General features: G+C 40.9%; 1 protein-coding gene across 7 annotated transcripts in view; it reads left to right on the forward strand.

Moving 5' to 3' along the window:
- Adamts17 (ADAM metallopeptidase with thrombospondin type 1 motif 17) overlaps positions 1 to 19,155 on the forward strand; it is a 321,741-nt gene that overhangs the window by 247,443 nt on the left and 55,143 nt on the right. The window lies entirely within an intron of this gene.

The raw sequence follows: 19,155 nt of genomic DNA on the forward strand, positions 1-19,155 counted from the left end.
GAACAGTGGTACCCAGTTAATACCACAGCGCTGCTCTCTGCCATGTTCTGTTACTGTTGCGGAGTGATTTCTCCTTGCTCAAAAGAGTCATGTCATTTTAGGACAGGGACACATTGTGAGAAGTGCATCACTAGGTAACTTCATCATTGTGCAAACATCATCAGTGTGCGTAGTTACACAAACCTAGGTGGTACAGCCCATAACATGGTGTGAACAAAAGGCACAATGGGTATTTAAATTTTAAAAATGTATTATAGTAAAAAGCATGTTACCGTTAATTCCCCTCAAAATATTCCCTGTTGCTTCAAAGATACTCATCCCATCACTCTTGGCACTTTCTGAAGCAATTCTGGAGTAACTCTTTCATGAGTCTCTTTAGTTGCTACCTCAGTATCCTGAATCAACTCAGATATCTCCTTTCATGGTATTTTGACTTTGGGAAGAGCCAGAAGCCGCACAGTGCCAGCTCTGGTGCATAAGGGGAATGAGGACACACCATACTGTTTGTACAAGCCTGCCTTTCCATCGGATGGCACTTGGCAGCAGCATTCATCATATCTTTTACCACAACTCATAAAGAGGCTCACAAAGGAGGACTTCCAGAGCTGCTTCAGCAAGTGGCAAAAGTGGTAGGATAAATGTGTTCACAGAGAGAGTAGTATTTTGAAGGGAATTAATGATAATGTGCCTTTTACTATAGTAAGTTTTAAATTTCATCATTCACCGTATTTTTTGATCACCCTCTGTACCTATATGGTGTAGCTTATTACGCCTGGGCCATGATGGGCCATACAACCCGAGGATAAATCGAGCACAAGAGAAAATTATCCAGTGAAGTGATGCAGTAAACAAGAGATGTTTACTGCTGCTGCTGGTATATCAGGGCATACTGCTTTACTGGAAACAAGTATTTTTATAAATACAAAGAATATACTCTTAACAATAACAAATATAGTACGGCAAATACATAAATCAGCAACACAGTCATTTCTTACCAAGTCCTATGTACTGTATGTAATTATACTGCTGTACTTTTTTATACATCTGATGGCATAGTAGGATTGTTTATACCAGCATCACACACACATAGGAGCAATGTGCTCCAATATGCTGTTAGAGTGGGTACAGTGTCACTGGATGTTAGGAATTTTTCAGCTCCATTATGATCTTATGGGACCACTGTTGTATATGTGATTCATCAATGACCAAAGCACCTTTATGTGGCACATGACAGTATGACATTTCTGCCTACTAAGCCAGAACTCTGATGGAAATACACAATCCTAGTTGGAATGCAGGCTGTAGGTGACATTTAATAACATCTCACAGAGAAAAGCCATACTGCACACTTTTGGCTGGTACCCATCCTATTCCTAAACCACTGGAGAAGAAGGAAATAATGTTAGCGTCTGAGTGGCCGAGGGTAAGTGTGCCCGTGCATTAATATCTGTGGCAGATGTGTGATGTCACCCCTTGGGCTCCTGTCTGCCATGAGTTGAGGTGAGTGGTTTCTGTTTTGTGATTCTGGGTGTCATGTTTAGGCGGGGCTTTTAATATGGCAGTGTTTAGGTGCCTTAAACTCAGCTTGTGCCACTTGCCTGATGTAGGAATTTCACAAAGTATTTGGCTTTTGCATCAACCCTCTGTGCTTTGTCAAACTCTTAACATGTGTTTGAGTGAGAGAAGGTAAGAGGGAGAGCAAGAAAACAAGACTTGCGTTGATCTTACCGGCGCCGTGGAAGATCGAGAATGAAAGGGTGCTTAACGCTGACGTCCTTAAGGAAGAGCTCACGGGGGAAGGTGTTCTGTGAGCAGCCATCCCTCTGACGGAGCAGCCTGTCAGCCAGGCAGACAGCCACACACGTAGGGCCAAAGGCAGGAGGACTTGACAGCACAGAGACTCAGCAGTCAGACAGGCCAGTGTGCCGTCTCCTGAAACCAAGCATGGCCAGGCCCTCGTGCAGAGAGTAGAGAGTAGGTTAGGGTACCCATGAGGAGAGGTCACCTGAGCTCAACCACGTGGCCGAGGAAAAAGAAATGTCTCAGGGAGCCATTCAAGAATCAGGTTTTCTAATGTTACATTTTCAAACCATTTCAATATCCATAGCTTTCTAAAATTACAGGCAGAAACCAATAAAATGAAATGTGAAATGAGAGTTCTGTGGTTGACTTGAGGCCCCTACTCTCGGCCTCCCCTCCTCTTGCAGGAGGGCCACGGCACCCTTGCAGAACTCCACGGAATGAGGCTTAGAAGCTGTCAGCCAAGGGTTCCACGTCCTGTCATGATGGAGTAGCTTGCATGGGACCAGCCCTCCTGTAGGTAACAATGAGAACGCTGGAGAAAATGTAAAAAGCAACTGTTTAAAAGCTAAAGAAGAACCTGGCAGGATGGCACATGCCTGTAATCCTAGCACTCTGGGAGGCTGAGGCAGAAAGATTGCAAATGTGAGCCCACCCTGGGGCAACTTAGCAATTGAGTGAAACCCTGTCGAAACTGGAGAAGTAGACCAATGGGACAGTGGAATGGCACTGAATGAATTTCCTATATTGACGGCGTGTTGACTCAGTGAGGCCCTCACTGGATCTGAGAGGCGGATAAACTCGAATAGATTCCGATAGATCTGCCCAGTTGGGCTATAAGAGGAGAATGTTTGGGGCATACATAGCAGCTGGAAATCAAGGAGGAAAACAACTCAAAAAAGAGAGTGCTACAGAGGAGCATTCCCAAATTCTGCACATAATATATTTGGCCCAGTTTCTAAGAATGAGATATGGGCAGGGCAGACTCCACATAATACACCTAAGGCTACAGGACGGAACTGAGATTGCTGCTGGTGTTTGGAGTTTTATTAGGGCCAGTTTTGCTGCCTGCCGCAGCAAGAGTTCCATGTTTTTCTGTAATGACATTCTGGCATTATACAGCTTAGTATGGTAGCCAATAGTTGGTCCAAACCAAGATGTGCTGTAAATGCGAAAAAACAGATTGCAAAAATGTGTATGAAAAGAGATTGTAAACAGTAATATTTAAGATTAATTTAGGATTATAAAATATTAATAATTTTGGATGTGATTACTGTAAGGTCAGACTGAGGCACAGTTGAGACCACCAACACAGGCAAAATCTAAGCAACATACAATGAGTTTATTGCCGTCTTTGTGCAGACAGGCCAAGGGCGAAAAGGCACCGAGAAGAGGGTGCATGCAATGGATGCAGGAGAGTTTAGGTAGGGGAGGGGGCACTGGTACAGACGTTGGAAAGTTTTAGAGTCCCATGGGTGATGGGCCTGGGGCTGGCTGATAAACAGGGCAGTGGTTGGAGCAGCGGGATGGCAGCAGGTACAGCAGGTCTCTTGTGGTATTTTGTAGACTCAGCTTCTTACAGCTAAATGGGGCAGCTTCTGGCTTCCTGTTATTGCTATGCTCCTGTGGGAGCGGGGAGCGGGTCCGCTTGAGGGGGTTGCCTTCTGGTTGGGCAGAGGTCTGACTCAGGGGACCTGTCAGTTACATTGACTATAATCATCCAAAATAATTATGTTGTTTTTTTTTTCATTGGGAATTGTACCTTTACATAATGCATCTTGGTTCTTATTTTTTCCCCATTCCTAGCCCTCCCTTCATGCCCTCCACCCTTCCCTATTTACAAAGACTTTATTTCCATTTTTTCCATTTCTCAGAATTTTTTTCCTTTCCCTTTTTTCCTTTCTCCTCCTCCTCCCACTACCCCTACCCCTTTGGACCTTTTCTTCCTATTTTACATTATCGATTATTCATTCTAATCTTTGGTACATTTTAGGTATACAATATAATGACATTCATCATTGGAAATTTACACCTTTACATAGTCTCTCTTGGTTCTTATTTTTCACCCTTGCCCAGCCCTCCCTTCAACCACTCCAGTCCTCCCTATTTACAAAGATTTTGTTCCTATTTTTCCATTTTCTCATATTAATCCCATTCCCTTCTATCCTTTCCCCTAGCCCTCCCACTTCCTTCCCCTTTGCCCCTTTTCTTCCTATTTCACATTGCCTATTATACATCTAGTCCTTATTTACACTTTCAGTTTCTCACACCAGAGAAACTATTCGGTATTTACACATGTGTGTCCTATTTATTTCACTTAAGAGTATTGCCTCAATGTGCATCCATTTAGCTATAAATGTCTCTAATTTCTCATTTTTGATGGCTGAGTAGTACTCCATTTTATAAAAAAACCACATTTTCTTTATCCAGTCTCCAGTTGATGGGCATTTGAGCTGTTTCCAAGTTTTAGCTATTACAAACTGTGCTGCTATGAACATGGGTGCACATATATCACTGTGGTATGATTCTTTTAATTCTTTGGGGAAGATCCCCAGCAGTGGAATAGCAGGGTCAAATGGGACTTCCAATCCTAGTTCTTTGAGGTATCTCCATACTAATTTCCACAGTGGTTGCACCAGTCTACACTCCCACCAGCAGTGGAGCAGGGTTCCTCTTTCCCCACAGCCCTGCTAACATTTGTTATTGGTTGATTTCATGATAGCAGCCATTCTTTCTGGAGTGAGGTGGAATCTCAGCATTGTTTTCATTTGCATCTCTCGAATGACCAGTGATGTTGAACATTTTTTCATGTATTTATTTGCTATTTCTACTTCTTTGTCTGAGAAATGTCTGTTCATTTCAGATGCCCATTTTCGGATTGGGTCTTTAAATTTGGGAGGTCTGATCTTTTTAAGTTCTTTATAGATTCAAGATAGTAGACCTTTGTCTGAGGAAGAGCAGGTGAAGATTTTTTCCCATATTGTGGGTTGTCTCTTCACACTGCTGGTGGTTTCTCTTGCTGTGCAGAAGCTTTTTAATAAGAAGAGATCCCATTTGTTGATTATTTGTGCTAGTTCACAAGCAACTGAGGTTTTGTTCATAAAATCTTTTCCTACACCGATGTCTTCAAGGGTTCTACCTAACCTCTGTTCCAACTGGTTCAGAGTTTCTATTTTAATATTTAGATCTTTAATCCATTTTGATTTTAGTTTAGTGCATGGTGAGAGATATAGGTCTAGTTTTAATCTTTGCAAAGTTGAAGCCCAATTTTTTCCAGCACCATTTATTAAAGAGGCTATCTTTCCTCCAGTGAGGGTGTTTGGCTCCTTTATCGAAGATGAGATGGCTGAGTGTGTCTGGCATGGTTTCTGCATCTTCTAATCTGTTCCACTGGTCCTCAAGTCTGGTTCTTTGCCAGTACCATGCTGTTTTTATTGCAGTAGCTTTGTAGTATAGTTGCAAGTTGGGGATTGTGATATCCCCTGCCATGTCTCTGTTACCTAGAATTGCTTTTGCTATTCTGGGTCTTTTCTTTTTCCAAATGAATTTTTGAAGTGTTTTCTCAAGGTCCATGAAGTATGCTGCTGGGATCTCAATTGGAATTGCATTAAATCTATATAGCAGTTTTGGAAGTATGGCCATTTTCACTATATTAATCCTTCCTACCCAGGAGCAGGGGATATCTGTCCATTTTCTGATATCATCTTCAATCTCTCTTTTCAGAGTGCCATAGTTTTCAGAGAACAGGTCTTTGATTTCTTTCGTTAGGATGATTCCTAGGTATTTCAGTTTTGTGGATGCTATTGTGAAAGGAATTATCTGCCCTATTTCTCTCTCAGAGAGTCTGTCATTGGTGTAGAGGAAAGCTATTGATTTTTGTGTGTTGACCTTGTAACCAGCTACTTGACTGAATTTGGTTATTAAGTCTAGAAGACTTTTGGTGGAGTTCTTGGGGTCTTCTATATAGAGTATCATGTCATCTGCAAATAATGACAATTTGACTTCTTCATTACCTATCTTTATTCCTTTTATTTCTTTCTCTTGTCTAATTGCCATGGCTAATGTTTCCAGAACTATATTGAACAAGAGTGGTGATAGTGGGTATCCTTGTCTAGTTCCTGATTTTAGTGTGAAAGATTTCAGTTTTTGACCATTTAGTATGATATTGGCTGTTGGTTTTTCATAGATGGCTTCTATCAGTTTGAGGTAGAGACCATCTATTCCAATTTTTTGTAGGGTTTTTATCATAAATGAATGTTGGATTTTGTCAAATGCTTTTTCTGCATCTATGGAGATAATCATATGGTTTTTGTCCTTGGCTCTATTGATATAGTGTATTACATTAACTGATTTTCGTATATTGAACCATCCCTGCATCCCTGGGATGAATCCCACTTGATCAGGGTGTATGATCTTCTTGATGATCTTCTGCATTCTGTTTGCCATTATCTTATTAAGGATTTTTGCATCTATGTTCATTAGTGAGATTGGCCTAGAGTTCTCTTTTTCAGTTGGGTCTTTCTCTGCTTTGGGGATGAAGGTGATGCTTGCTTCCAGGAATGAATTTGGGAGTATTGCTTCCCTTTCAATTTCATTGAAGAGTTTAAACAGTAGTGGCAGCAGTTCCTCTCTAAATGTCTTATAGAATTCAGCAGTGAAGCCATCAGGGCCCGGGCTTTTCTTAGTTGATAAGTTTTTAATTACCTTTTCAATTTCATTGGTTGATATTGGGTTGTTCAGAATTTTTAGGTCTTCTTCGTTCAACTTTGGTAATTCATATGTATCTAGGAATCTGTCCATTTCTTCTGTGTTGTCCATCTTATTGGCGTATAGGTTCTGGAAGTAGGTATTGATGATCCTCTGGATTTCTGCTGGGTCTGTTGTCATTTCACCCTTTTCATTCCTAATTGCATAGATTTGGGCCTTTTCTTTCCTTTTTCTGACAAGGTTGGCTAAAGGTTTGTCAATTTTGTTTGTTCTTTCGAAGAACCAACTCTTGGCTTCATTGATTTTTTTGTATCGTTCTCTTAGTCTCCATTGCATTGATTTCTCCTCTGATCTTTATAATTTCCTCCCTTTATGAGCTTTGGAGTTGTCCTGCTCTTCTTTTTCTAGAAGCTTGAGGTTCAGCATCAGGTTGTTTATTTGGGCTTGTTCTGTTTTCCTAATATGCATATTCACTGCTATGAATTTCCCTCATAAGACTGCTTTCATTGTGTCCCATAGATTCCAATATGTTGTACTGTCATTTTCATTTAATTGAAGGAACTGTCTGATTTCTTCTTTAATTTCCTCTGTGACCCATTGGTTATTCAGAAGTGTGTTGTTCAATTTCCACGTGTTTATGAAATTTTTTGAGTTTCTTTTGCTATGGATCTCCAATTTCCTAGCACTCTGGTCTGATAATATACAGGGGATAACTTCAATTCCTTTGCACTTACTTAAACATGTTGTATGTGTGAGTATGTGGTCTATTTTTGACAATGACCCATGTGCAGCTGAGAAGAATGTGTATTCTGATTTTGTGGGGTAGAAGACTCTGCAAACATCTGTTAAGTTCATTTGTTCAAGAGTTCGATTGAGTTCTAGTATTTCATTACTTATTTTTAGTCTAGTTGATCTATCTATTTGTGACAGTAGGGTGTTGAGGTCCCCTACTATAATTGCATTAGTACATATATGACTTTTCATGTCCGTTAGTATTTGTTTTATATAGTTGGGCACACTAGAGTTTGGTGCATAGATATTTATGATTGTCATCTCTTCCTCTTGGATTCTTCCCTTTACAAGGATGTAGTGTCCTTCTTCGTCTCTCTTAATCAGTGTTGGTTTGAAATCTACTTGATCTGCCAAGAGGATAGCTACTCCTGCTTTTTTTCGGGTTCCTGTCACATGCAGTATTTCCACCCTTTACCTTTCAGTCTATGAGTTTCCTTTTGAATTAAGTGTGTTTCTTGTATGCAGCATATTGTTGAATTTTGCTTCTTGACCCATTCTGCCAGTCTATTTCTTTTGATTACTGAATTGAGACCATTAACGTTGATGGTTATAACTGAAACATATTGACTTGTCATTGCCATGATTTTTTCTTTTTGTTGGGTTCTCCCCCTTTACATTTAATTTCTTGTCATGTCAGATGGGTTCATTCTGCTTTGCTTCCTGGGGTTGTGATCCTCAATGTCTGTTCCTAGGATATTGTGTAAAATTCTTTGGAGTTCTGGTTTGGTATTCACGAAGTTCCTAAGGTGCTCTTTGTCATGAAAGCATCTTATTTCTCCATCCATTTTGAAAGATAGTTTTGCAGGGTACATCAATCTGGGTTGGAGGCTGTTTTCTTTTAGGGCTTGGAATATGTCACTGCAAGCTCTTCTTGCCTTGATGGTTTGTGTTGAGAAGTCTGCTGTGATTCTGATGGGCTTTCCTTTGTATATGATTTGTTTCTTTTCTCTGACTGCTTGGAGAACTTTGTTCTTCTGCTGTGTTTCTGGAATCTTAACAATTATATGCCTATGTGTAGATTTTTTTTGATCAAGGTTATTTGGAGTCCTATATGCCTCACTTATCTGTATGTCAAGCTCTTTTCCCCTGCTTGGGAAGTTTTCTGCCATTGTTTCTGTGAAGAGATTTTTTTATGTCATCTGCACTCTCTCCTGTTTCTTCATTGAGCCCAATCAGTCTTATGTTATTCTTTTTTGCATCATCTAGCAGCTGCTGGATTGATTTTTCATGTTCCCTTATAATTTTGAAGCAATTTTTCTTTTCCTGGTCACTAATTGCAATCTTATCTTCTATATCTGAAATTCTGTCCTCACATTGGCTCATTCTGCTGTGTAGACTTTCGGTGGAGTTTTTCATGTCCTGGAAAACTATTTGCATCTGTTTTATGGATTCCATTTGTGTCTTATGTTGGGATTCCATCATGTTCCTGAGCTCCTCTCTAGATTTATTAATCATGTCTTGCACTAGGAGCACAATCTCTCCTGTTATCTGAGAAATTATTTCTGATTTCATTTTTTCCAGATCCCCTTTTGTTGCCAGTTCAGTGGGTCCAGGTGGTTGAGTATCAGAGCGTTCCATCTCATTTCCCTTTGGGGCTGCTGTAGGTGATCTGGAAGTCTGGTTTTGAGACTTATTTACGTGTTTTCTCATTTCGACTGGGGCAGCGGGCTGTTAGCGCCTGCACGGATTACCTCCTCTGAGCTGGGTGAGGTGGGGCAGGGGCCGGGAGCAGCGGTAGGGATGGTGACCCAAAAGGCCTTTCCTGTGGGCTGGGAGCAGCCGGAGGGATGGTGGCCGGGAAACCCCTTCCTCTGGTCCAGGAGCAGTGGGATGGTGGCTCAGAAGCCCCTCCCTCTGGGCCGGGAATGGTGGGAGGGATGGTGGCCCGGAAGCCCCTTCCTCTGGGCCAGGAGCAGCGGGACAGAAGGTGGCCCAAAAGCCCTTTCCTCTGGGCTGGGAGCAGCGGAAGGGATGGTGACTGGGAAGCCCCTTCCTCTGGACCAGGAGCAGTGGGACTCAGTACTTTGGTCTGGTGGTCTGGTGTCCTCTGTGTCTTTGTAGTGTGGAATCAGGTAGCTGCCTGTCTGCAGCGGGGTGATTTGGTGTCTTCCGCGCGACTGGGGCCCTCGGTAGGGCGTGGGCAGACCTGCCTGTCTGCAGCGGGGTGATTAGGCATCTTCTGAGCGACTCAGGACCTCGGTAGGGCGTGCACAGTCCTGCCTGTCTGCAGCGGGCTGATTCCAATAATTATGTTTTTGATACATTGGGTCAAATTGTGTGTGTGTGTGTGTGTGTGTGTGTGTGTGTGTGTGTGTGTGTGTGTGCTGGAGATCAAATCTAGGGTCTCATGCCAGAAAAGTGGGCTACCACTGGGTTTATAGCTACAGCCCTAAAATACATTATTAAAATTAAATTCACTTGTTTCTTTTTACTATTTGCATGTGACTGCTGGAAAAGTCAAACTATGATTGAAAATGTTCAGGATACAATTGAAAATTAGTAGTCATACAATGAAACAGATCCATACTGGAAAGAAAGCAATTTATGGAAACTGACTCCAAGATGACACATATTTTGAAATTATTAGACAGAGTTCAAAGCAGCTAATGTAACTTTGGTCAAACACATAAGCCTTTACACATAGGAAACACATAGGAAATCTCAGCAGTGATTTAAAAAACGGATAAGCTAAAGCATGAAATTATAGGATTTCAAAATACGAAAATTCACTGTGGATCTAACTATTGTTATTATTAGAGATGACAAGAAAAATCAGTGAACTTGAAGATAGAGGAATAGTCATGCAGTCCAAAAACAGAGAAAAAATTGTGCACAGTGAAAGAGGCTGAGTTATCAACATTCTAATGTAAGTGTAACTGAACTCAGAGAAGGAGAATGGAGAAAATTGAATAGAAAATAATCAAGAAACAGTGACAGAAATTTCTCAGATTAGTGAACGAAGAGAGGTCGCATCTTCACATTTAGATTCCATCTCGATTCAGAATGCCATAGCAAATCCCTCTGATTGTGACACCAGTTGGGCTGATGTAGCAAGTTTATGATTCTGGCTGCCATATACCTTCTAGGTTGCACTGGAAGACTTTAACCAGAAAAGGCTGGACGTAATGGCACATGCCTGTAATCCCAGGATGTAGGAAGTTGAGGTAGGAGGGTCACTACAACTTTGAGGCCAGCCTAGACCACATAGTGAGTTCACGGTCAGCCTGAAGTACATAGTGAGACTCTGTCTGAAAAAAAAAACTTTAGTCAGAAAATCATGTAGGAAAATGCCTGTAAAACCAATTGGTATAAAGAAGCATGAGTGTAAACTCCACAAACAAAGTGGTGCTTAGGCTTCCTCTGAGGTTATTATAGAGAATATCAAGGATCAAGGGTCTGTAAGGTTCCAGGGTGCTCCTAGCGCTGTCCTGGCCTGACACACCACAGTCATCACACTCTTGATAGTTTAAAGCAAGCTCAAGCCACATACATTTTAGACTAACAGCAATTTCAGAAGCACATTCATGATATTTCCATAGAATAAGAGCGAGAAAATTTTATTTGTAAAGATATAGATAGTAAATATTTTTGCCTCTCTAGGCTGCATATGGTTTCTGACACATTTTATGTTTATTCTGTCAAGACCTTCTAAAAATGTAAAAAAAATTCTTAGCTCCTGAGTTGTATAAAAAACAACCCTTGGCTGAATTTAGCCCACGAACAATGGTTTGCCAACTAGATTACTGTTTACTCTTGCTTTGCCCCTGGGATGTTGGGACCAGACCCTCAGCGTGAGCCTGGGCATTGAAGGTAGGAGCTCCAGGTATATTTTTTCTTCTCATTCCAAGAAGGATATGTTATTGTACCGAATTTCCTTTCACTGCCTAATGTGCAGTTCCTCAGCATCCAGCCTGGCCCATACCTATAAATTCATCCACTCTGAGCACCTTCCATTTACCAGGCACAGTTCTCAGGGCTCAGATATTTATAGGTGAGAAAGATGGACAAGGCCTCTGTACTCCTACAACTTGAGAAGCATGAGCTTCCCCCCACCACACCACTCCTTTCTATCCTACCCCCTTCCAGTCCCTTCCTGGCCATAAAATCACATGACAGAGACTTAGAGAATTTCCATAATTAGAGGAGAAAATGAAATTGATAAAAGTCAAGATAGCACCTGGAATTTGCCTTAAAGCCTAGAAATGAAATGCCTGGATGTCTTCTCTAGGCTAGTTTTATTTGTTGATTCTGAATCATCTGGTTCCTTTAGTGCTACTTAAAGTGGTCACCTAAAATTGCCGTAACTCATGAGAGGATTTATTATTTGGCCCAAGAAATGTGATAATAGATTTGAAAATTCTTGCAAGTCCTAACAAGCTAGATACACATATGTGCATACACACATTTAAATAGATACATGCACAGAACATACATACATATATACATATAATGTATAGCTCTTCCATATATGTATAATATGCATACATATTTAGACAATAACATTTGAATTCTTGTAGATCATGAACTACTTATAATGAGCTTTAGTACAACCTGTGGTTATATGGATGGACCCAAGCTAGTAAGTACTGGAAACAGAAGTGAAGAAATTGGTCTCTTAAAAATGAGTGGTAGAAAAATGGAAGAAGACTTGAACACATGAGTAAAAATTGCCTTGCATAAGGTGGGTGGAACTTGGAGATGTGTAGGGTCTGGAGGACAAATGTCTGTTTTAGATGGGGTGGGCGTGATCAGAGACCAGAGCCCAAGAACCTGATGGTGTGAAGTTTATTTAAAAAGCCAAAATGCAACCCACTGTTGGACCTGGCAAAGTGAAAGAACCTTTCTATATTATTGTTACTCTTTGACCTTTAACACAACAGAGATATTTGTCTTTTTCCTTTATTTCTCGTGATTTCTCTTTAATTTTCTTCAACCCTCTTTTTCCATTGAGTTCCGACAGTTTCCTCTGCCTTCCCAACTACACACCATTAGCACCTCTTTATTTTAATCCTGTGCCTAGCTCTGTGGATACTTCTCCTAAACCCCTCTGTAACCATATGGAATGTGGAATCTGACACGCAGGGAACACAAACAGTCGGCAAACCTGGCCCCGACATTGGCAAGAGAGGCAGAAATCACAGATCAGCTCAGCTGTTACGACTGTAGCCAGCAGCCTTCACCTTGGTGACCACAGTCTGCAGGGAAGTGGCCCCATGTCATCAGCATCCAAAGAGCAATGCTCTGTGCCAGGCCCTGGACACCCAACCCAGCTCCTCGTGGAGCAGGAGGCAGGGGCAACCAGTACAGTGGGCTTCACGTGGTGCACAGAGCTTCTGGTTTACCACTTTTGCACTCTCCTAGAGCTTATTAGCCACTTGAGAAGCCATTCCAAGTTATTAGATATTTCCCTGTAGTATTTATGATTTGAACTTCTTCCCAGCCAGTACATGCTGTACTGTACATTGAATTAGGGTGATTCAGGAAAGAACACTCAACAATTTACTGGCAATTGAATTGAATAGTCATCTGCGAGGAAGTGTATTTGGTTTTTAAATTTGTCCTCTTTGCTCAATTATCTTAAGCAGATGGGCCTTGTTTTGGGTTAAAATTGAATGGAATACCACATTTTCTTATTAAAACACACTCTGCGTGTGCACACATCCACATGTGTGCAGTGGGAGGTTCAGACATCATGACTTAGGAATGAAGCCCAAAACTTGTGGATCTTTAACTATAGCTATGATTTGAAAAGATGCCATTGTTTAATCCATGTCTTGCTGATCTGAAATTTAGAGTCTTCCTCTCCTTTCTCCTAAAATAAAATGAGTAACTGTAATTGTGAATAGTGCCATTGGTACTGTTGGTCTACTTGTTGATGGTATATGAACAGTGAAGAGAAATCTATATTAGGGGGTTTCTGGAACTTTTTTCTGTCATTATCTAAAATTTAGGACTTCATCTGTGTTTAAATGGTAAAGTTTAGAAGGCTTTCTTTATTTATCTACTTTTAAATTTTTATTTTTATGAGTACATGTTTGGAGTAATGACTGCACTCATCAGGGAGAGTCAGTGCATGTACACAGCACATCTTAATTCTTTTTACATCTCATTCCTCTACCCTTCATCCTCCCTTATATAAATTAGGAAATGAATCAAGATGGAGGAAGAGAAAGCATTTTCAGAGTAGTTTTGATTATTTGAGTATCGCTCCCTTTGATTATTATAGAACAATCACTTCTTGGCCTTTTGGCTAAGATCAAGTGTGATTATTATAGAACACAAGGAGAATCTCAGATATCAGCTTCACAGGTCACCAGATTTCTCCTGTTGGGAAATGCTTTTCCTGAAAAGTCTGAAACTCATCAAAAGGGGCCCTTCCTTCTTCCTGAATTTTCTGAGTAATAAAATATAAAGATTATTAAGCACTTGACATTTCCATTTGACTTTTTTAATGTCCTAATTACAGGAAAGGAAAAAGGTAAAATTCTATTTGATGTGCAACCAAGAATAATAGTTTGGTGACCCCTGACCCCTGCCTTAGATTAGTTCATTCTTGCTTTGCAGGTCACATGTTGGGACCACACCCTCAGCATGAGCCTGGACTCCAAAGGCACTAGCTCTGAGTGTGTGTGTTTTTATTATGTGAAGGAGGCCACATTATTATACTGAATTTCCTTTTATTCTTTGTTACAAAGTGATCCATCTGAAATAAAGGCAAAATATATATTTTCCTGGTTCTGGAAGAAACATCAGACGACAGAAGAAGTGATTCTGTAGTGAAAGTAACAATGAAAAGCTTCCCAACTTTAGAACTGCTCAAGGAATTTCAGAAATGAGCTCACATGTGCTTGTGCTTGGTGTTTGCATCCTAGAAGAGGTCCTTCCCCCTTTGGGCCTACCAAATGCTTTTTTTTTTTGGTACTGGGGATGGAACTCAGGATCTTGCACTTGCCAGGCAGGCATGGCACCACTGAGCTAAATCCCTGGGGCCCAAATGTTTTTCTTGACAAGAGTTCTGTACTGACTTCTTACAGGAATGAGCAGTCCACAGGCAGGGAAGATTATTCTTTTCTGGTTAAAATGATAATAGAATAATATGTAACTCCCAACCTGCTAGATGTCAGATATGCCAAGTTCGTATTCCTCAAAGTTGAATGAATTCTTAGGAACAACAGAGGTTAAGAGTAGGAAAATGTATTGGGAAATAGGAATGGGGAGTAGGAATAGCTCCCGAGAGAGAGAGAGAAAGGATCCCAAATAGGTTGCCAATGAGCTCACTTCTCTGAGAAAGTTTTACAGAGTAAAATCACGAAGTGTGTACAACAAGGGTCAAACCTATAATCAACCAATAAGATTACAAGTATAGCAGCTTGGCTAGTATTGATCCAATAGTAGCAAAGGCATATGATGACATCATTAACCTTGGCCAACAATCTATAGTTTCAATCTTGTCTTTAGTTTTAGTTTTAGTAGTTTTAGTCCTAGTCTTAGTGGGTGGGAGAAGGTGGCCCACCCCTAATTAGATAATGGTGTATTTATATAGGAAATCCCAAAGGATGGTACCAATATTCTCAACTTCCTCTTATCCTTAAGGGAAGAATGTAAATCTGGCCTTTGTGACTGTAATCTTCAGATGCGCCTCCAGCCACAGTTTTGATGTGTTCTCATCTCCTGCACTGACTCCCTTGAGGGCCTAGCCTTGTCTGACTGCCTATAATATTTCTACCTAACTTAACTGTCTATAATAAAAAGTTCATATTTATATACAAATAGACTGACAGTAAAAGATGTAAAGATGCAAACAGAAGCCTTAACAAGAAAGCATGAGTGCTATGCTATTATCAGCCAAAATAGATTTTTAAAACATATTACTAGAAATGAAGACATTTTGTAATGATAATAGAGCAATCCACCAAGAAGCTACAGCAATTATAAAATATATCCTCCTAACCTCAAGACCCTCAAAGTAGAAAATTTAATAGAAACAGAGACTTTAATACCCTACTTTCAATGATGAGAAAAACAAGTTAGGAGAGTAATGAAAATAGACTTGAGCAACCCAGTAAACCAACAAGTATCTATAGAACAGTCTACCTAGTGGGCATTCTTTCCAAATACAGATGGGACATTCTTCAGGGTAGAACACACACCCGTACACTGGGCCATTAAGTAAACTTAACAAATGTGAAAGAACTGAATAATACAGAGTATGTTATCTGACCACAATGGAGTGAAATTTGAAGTCAAAAAGAGGAAGAAACTTACAGAACTCAGAAATATGTGGAAATTAAACAGTATACTTTCTAAATAACCAATAGTTCTAAAAGAAATTACAAGAAAAACTAAAAAATATTTTCAGATGAATGAAAATGTAGATACATCACACCAAAACTTAAGGAGAGATCTCAAGCCAGTAACCACGGTAAGAACCTGGAAAAGAAGACCCACAAAAACTAAAGCAGAAGGAAATAATAAACATTAAAGTAGAAATTAGTGAAATAGAGACTAGAAAACAACAAAGCCAAAAGTCGACTATATGAAGAAAACAACATAATTGATAAACATTTAGCTAGATTGATCAAAATTTTTAAAAAGACTCAAAGCTACTAAACTAAGAAATGAAAGAGGAAACATTATCACTGACCTTACAGAAATAAAAAGGATTAGGAATAAAAACTATGAACTATAGCTTACATAAAATGAGTGTAGCCTTAAAAGATAAAAACTACCAAAATTGGATAGAAGATAGCATAAAAAAATTTTAACATCATACTTAATTGCAAAAGACTGAATACTTTCCTTCAAAGATTAAAAACAAGATAATTAATCTACTCTTGCCACTTACATTCAACATTGAACTGGAAGTTCTAGCCAGGGCATTTCCCCAAGAAAATGAAATAAAAGGGGATCCAGATTGGACATTAAGAAATAAAACTGTGACTGTGGGTGATGGGATCCAGGATGGGTTCCTAGATTCTTGTGCATGACAAATGAGGAACTAGATGTGGCACGCAATGGTAAGGAAAGAGCAGCAAGTTTAATTAGATGAGAGTACACTCAGAGTGAGTAGGGCTGGTGCTAGTGGAAAGGAAAATGGCGTGAGTGCTGAGGGCATTGGGTTTAGGGGTTTAAACTTGCACTGGATCTAGGACCCTTCTCATTGGGTCTTCCAGAGCATGATTGACAACATGATTGGCAGGGTGCTGAGTCATGTCAGCTGTGTCTGTTGCATATGACCTTGCCCATAATTCACTCTGTTATACTTGGATGTATGAGATGCAGTCCATATATGCATGAACCTTCAGTGAGATCCAGGGGAAGAAAGGTTGCTCCAGGTCATGCAAGAAGATTTGGCACTCCTGTGTGCTGGTTTGGGATTTTGGAGTTTTGTTTTTCTTATCTCTGCCTCTGGGTAGTAGGCCTTAGGACGAAGGTCAGGGGGTTGGCCCTGGGGTGTTGACCAGGTTCATGCTGAGTGGAGGAGAGTAGTCCAGCAGCAAGTGAAGAGGAGTGACCACATGGCTCCAGTTATTCTATCTATATCCCCACCCCCTGAAGAGACCTGATCCCCACAAATCTTTAAGGGATGCTGAGGGTGGAATGTCCGTCTTTTATAGCTGCTTCCTGCCGAATAGGGGTGCTGACCCTACCTATACAGAGACATGGAATTCTCACCCTGCCTGAACTATGAGGACAAGGGAGCCATGCTCCTCCAAGGATTCATTGATGAGCTCTAGATATGAAGGCCCGTTTTGGTCCTTGGCTCAGATCATCTGCTGTAGTTTAATGGCTGTTAAAGGAGAAGAAACAAATTTGACTAAGAGAATAAGTATACATGGTCCCAATCACAAGGCTGGAAGAAGGCCTCATCAAGGGAAGCCCTGGTGGCTAAAGAACCTGAAGAGATTGATGATTAGGTACTATATTGATCTCTGAGAACAGATTAACAAGGCTGCCTGTTCCTGTCTAGTTTGCTGGAAAACACAAGACAAAATTGGTGCCATACAGGAAGAGAAGTCCATGAGTCTCAAGACAAATTATTTTTAATAGTAAACTTATGGGTGACCTGATTGTTTTCATCTTCTCGGACAGATAAAACCTCTGTCAGTGCCGCTGCAATCAAAGGCTAAAAGGGTCCATAAGAAGTATCTGGAGTAGCTCTGGTAGTTCTGTTTTCCCAGTGTATAAACTTTCTTTTGGTATTCCCTAGTACTTGTACTTGTGCAGTCCAGATTTCACAACCAGACACCAGCAGGCAGGCACTGGTTTGGGGCTGAGAGCGATATTCCCATGCGAATATAGAAACAGAATTGAAGGGCTCTCTTGGCGGTATTCTGACCCCTGTTTCCTAACCTTTGTCCAGAGAGCTTCCATGAAAGCTTCCATGAGAACCGCAGAAGGGTTTTAAAGGACGTGGCTTGGTTTACCTGGATACCCAGCATGGTCTAGGGAAGGGTTTGTCTTTAGGCTTTGTTTGCAAAGGGAGTCTTTTAATGTGCCTGCTTTATACAAAGGGGTGCCTGAAACTTAAGCAATGTGTGAATGGATATTGGGGTGCAAATGGGTGGTTTTGTAGAAGAAACCTGGTTAAGATTACAGTACTTTGATAGGGTCTGAGGAGGTCAGCAGCCTTCCCTGTTGAAGTTATCCTAGTCAGTTCATTGACCTGAAAATCATACAGGCTATCTAAGGACATTAATGAAAGGGGATGCCCCCTTGATATTTGGGGTGGAAGGTCATCTTTCCAGTAGCCCAGAGTCGAGCTGGGATGAGCACAGCAGTATATTGGCTGGAGGATGGGGAAAGACACAGGCAAAAATACTCCTTGGCCAAGTTGGGGTTAGTAGAATTTAGTAAGAGATGGCTTAGATCTAAGGTTCTGTGTAAGTAATCACTGCTCATCATTTCTCCCAGAGGTAATCCTTTGAGCTACCAAAGAGTATCCCAAGAAAAATAAGAGCAAGCCAATAGAGATCATTTTATAACTTGGGGCAAAGATCTCCAGAGTGAATGTTATTTGCAAGCAAGGGACTAGCAAAAGTAGCTACATAAGACGAACAAGGAAGGACCCTATTTCCAGGATGGAGAAGATTCCTCCCTTTTATTTAGAGAAAATAAAATTGGTTTACTTACCTGACTCAGCAGGTTGGTTAATAATTTTTCTTTTTTCTGAAAAGATACTTTAGGCTATCCGTTGATCCCAGGTATATGAAGTTTGTGGTCTCTTTGTTTTCTGGCCTCTAAGGTCTCAAGCTAAGGCTGTGGACACAGATGGAAGCTATGATTAAACCCTGAGGCAAGATAGTCCAAGTATACACTTGGCAGAGCCTAGTTGGGGATCCTTCCATTAAAGGCAAACAAGTATCAAGGATTACGGTCCTTGGAAATATGAAAGAAGGCATCCTTGAGATGAAGGACAGAGAACCAGTTAGTGTCTCCTGGGACCTTTGCAAGGTATGGCTCTGCCACTAGGGGAGAACAGGCACCACTGCCTCATTGATGACTCTGAGATCCTGCACTAGACAGTATTTTCCCAGTGGCTTGACTATCAACAAAGTGGGTGTATTGCATGGGGACTGGCATGGCATCAACAAACCTGGAGCCAAAATTTGTCAATGGGCTTTTGCCCCAGCATAGCCTCTCTTTTAAGCAGGTACTGCCTTTTGTGAGGGTATAGATTACAGTCCTTGAGCTGAATGATTACCAGGGTGGGCTTGACAGCCCACCTCAGACTGCCATCATACCGCACTTGGGATCAACTCCTGGCAGAGGAATCAGGCCCAGTGGTGCTGGGTTGGCCAAATCCCTGACAACTAGGACATGGGTTTCCAGAGATTTGAGTGACAGAGTGGCCCT

This window comes from Heterocephalus glaber, unplaced genomic scaffold, assembly GCF_053883595.1.
Source record: "Heterocephalus glaber isolate CG9 unplaced genomic scaffold, H.glaber_assembly_v1.0 deba00001531, whole genome shotgun sequence".
In the NCBI taxonomy this organism is placed as follows: Eukaryota; Metazoa; Chordata; class Mammalia; order Rodentia; family Bathyergidae; genus Heterocephalus; species Heterocephalus glaber.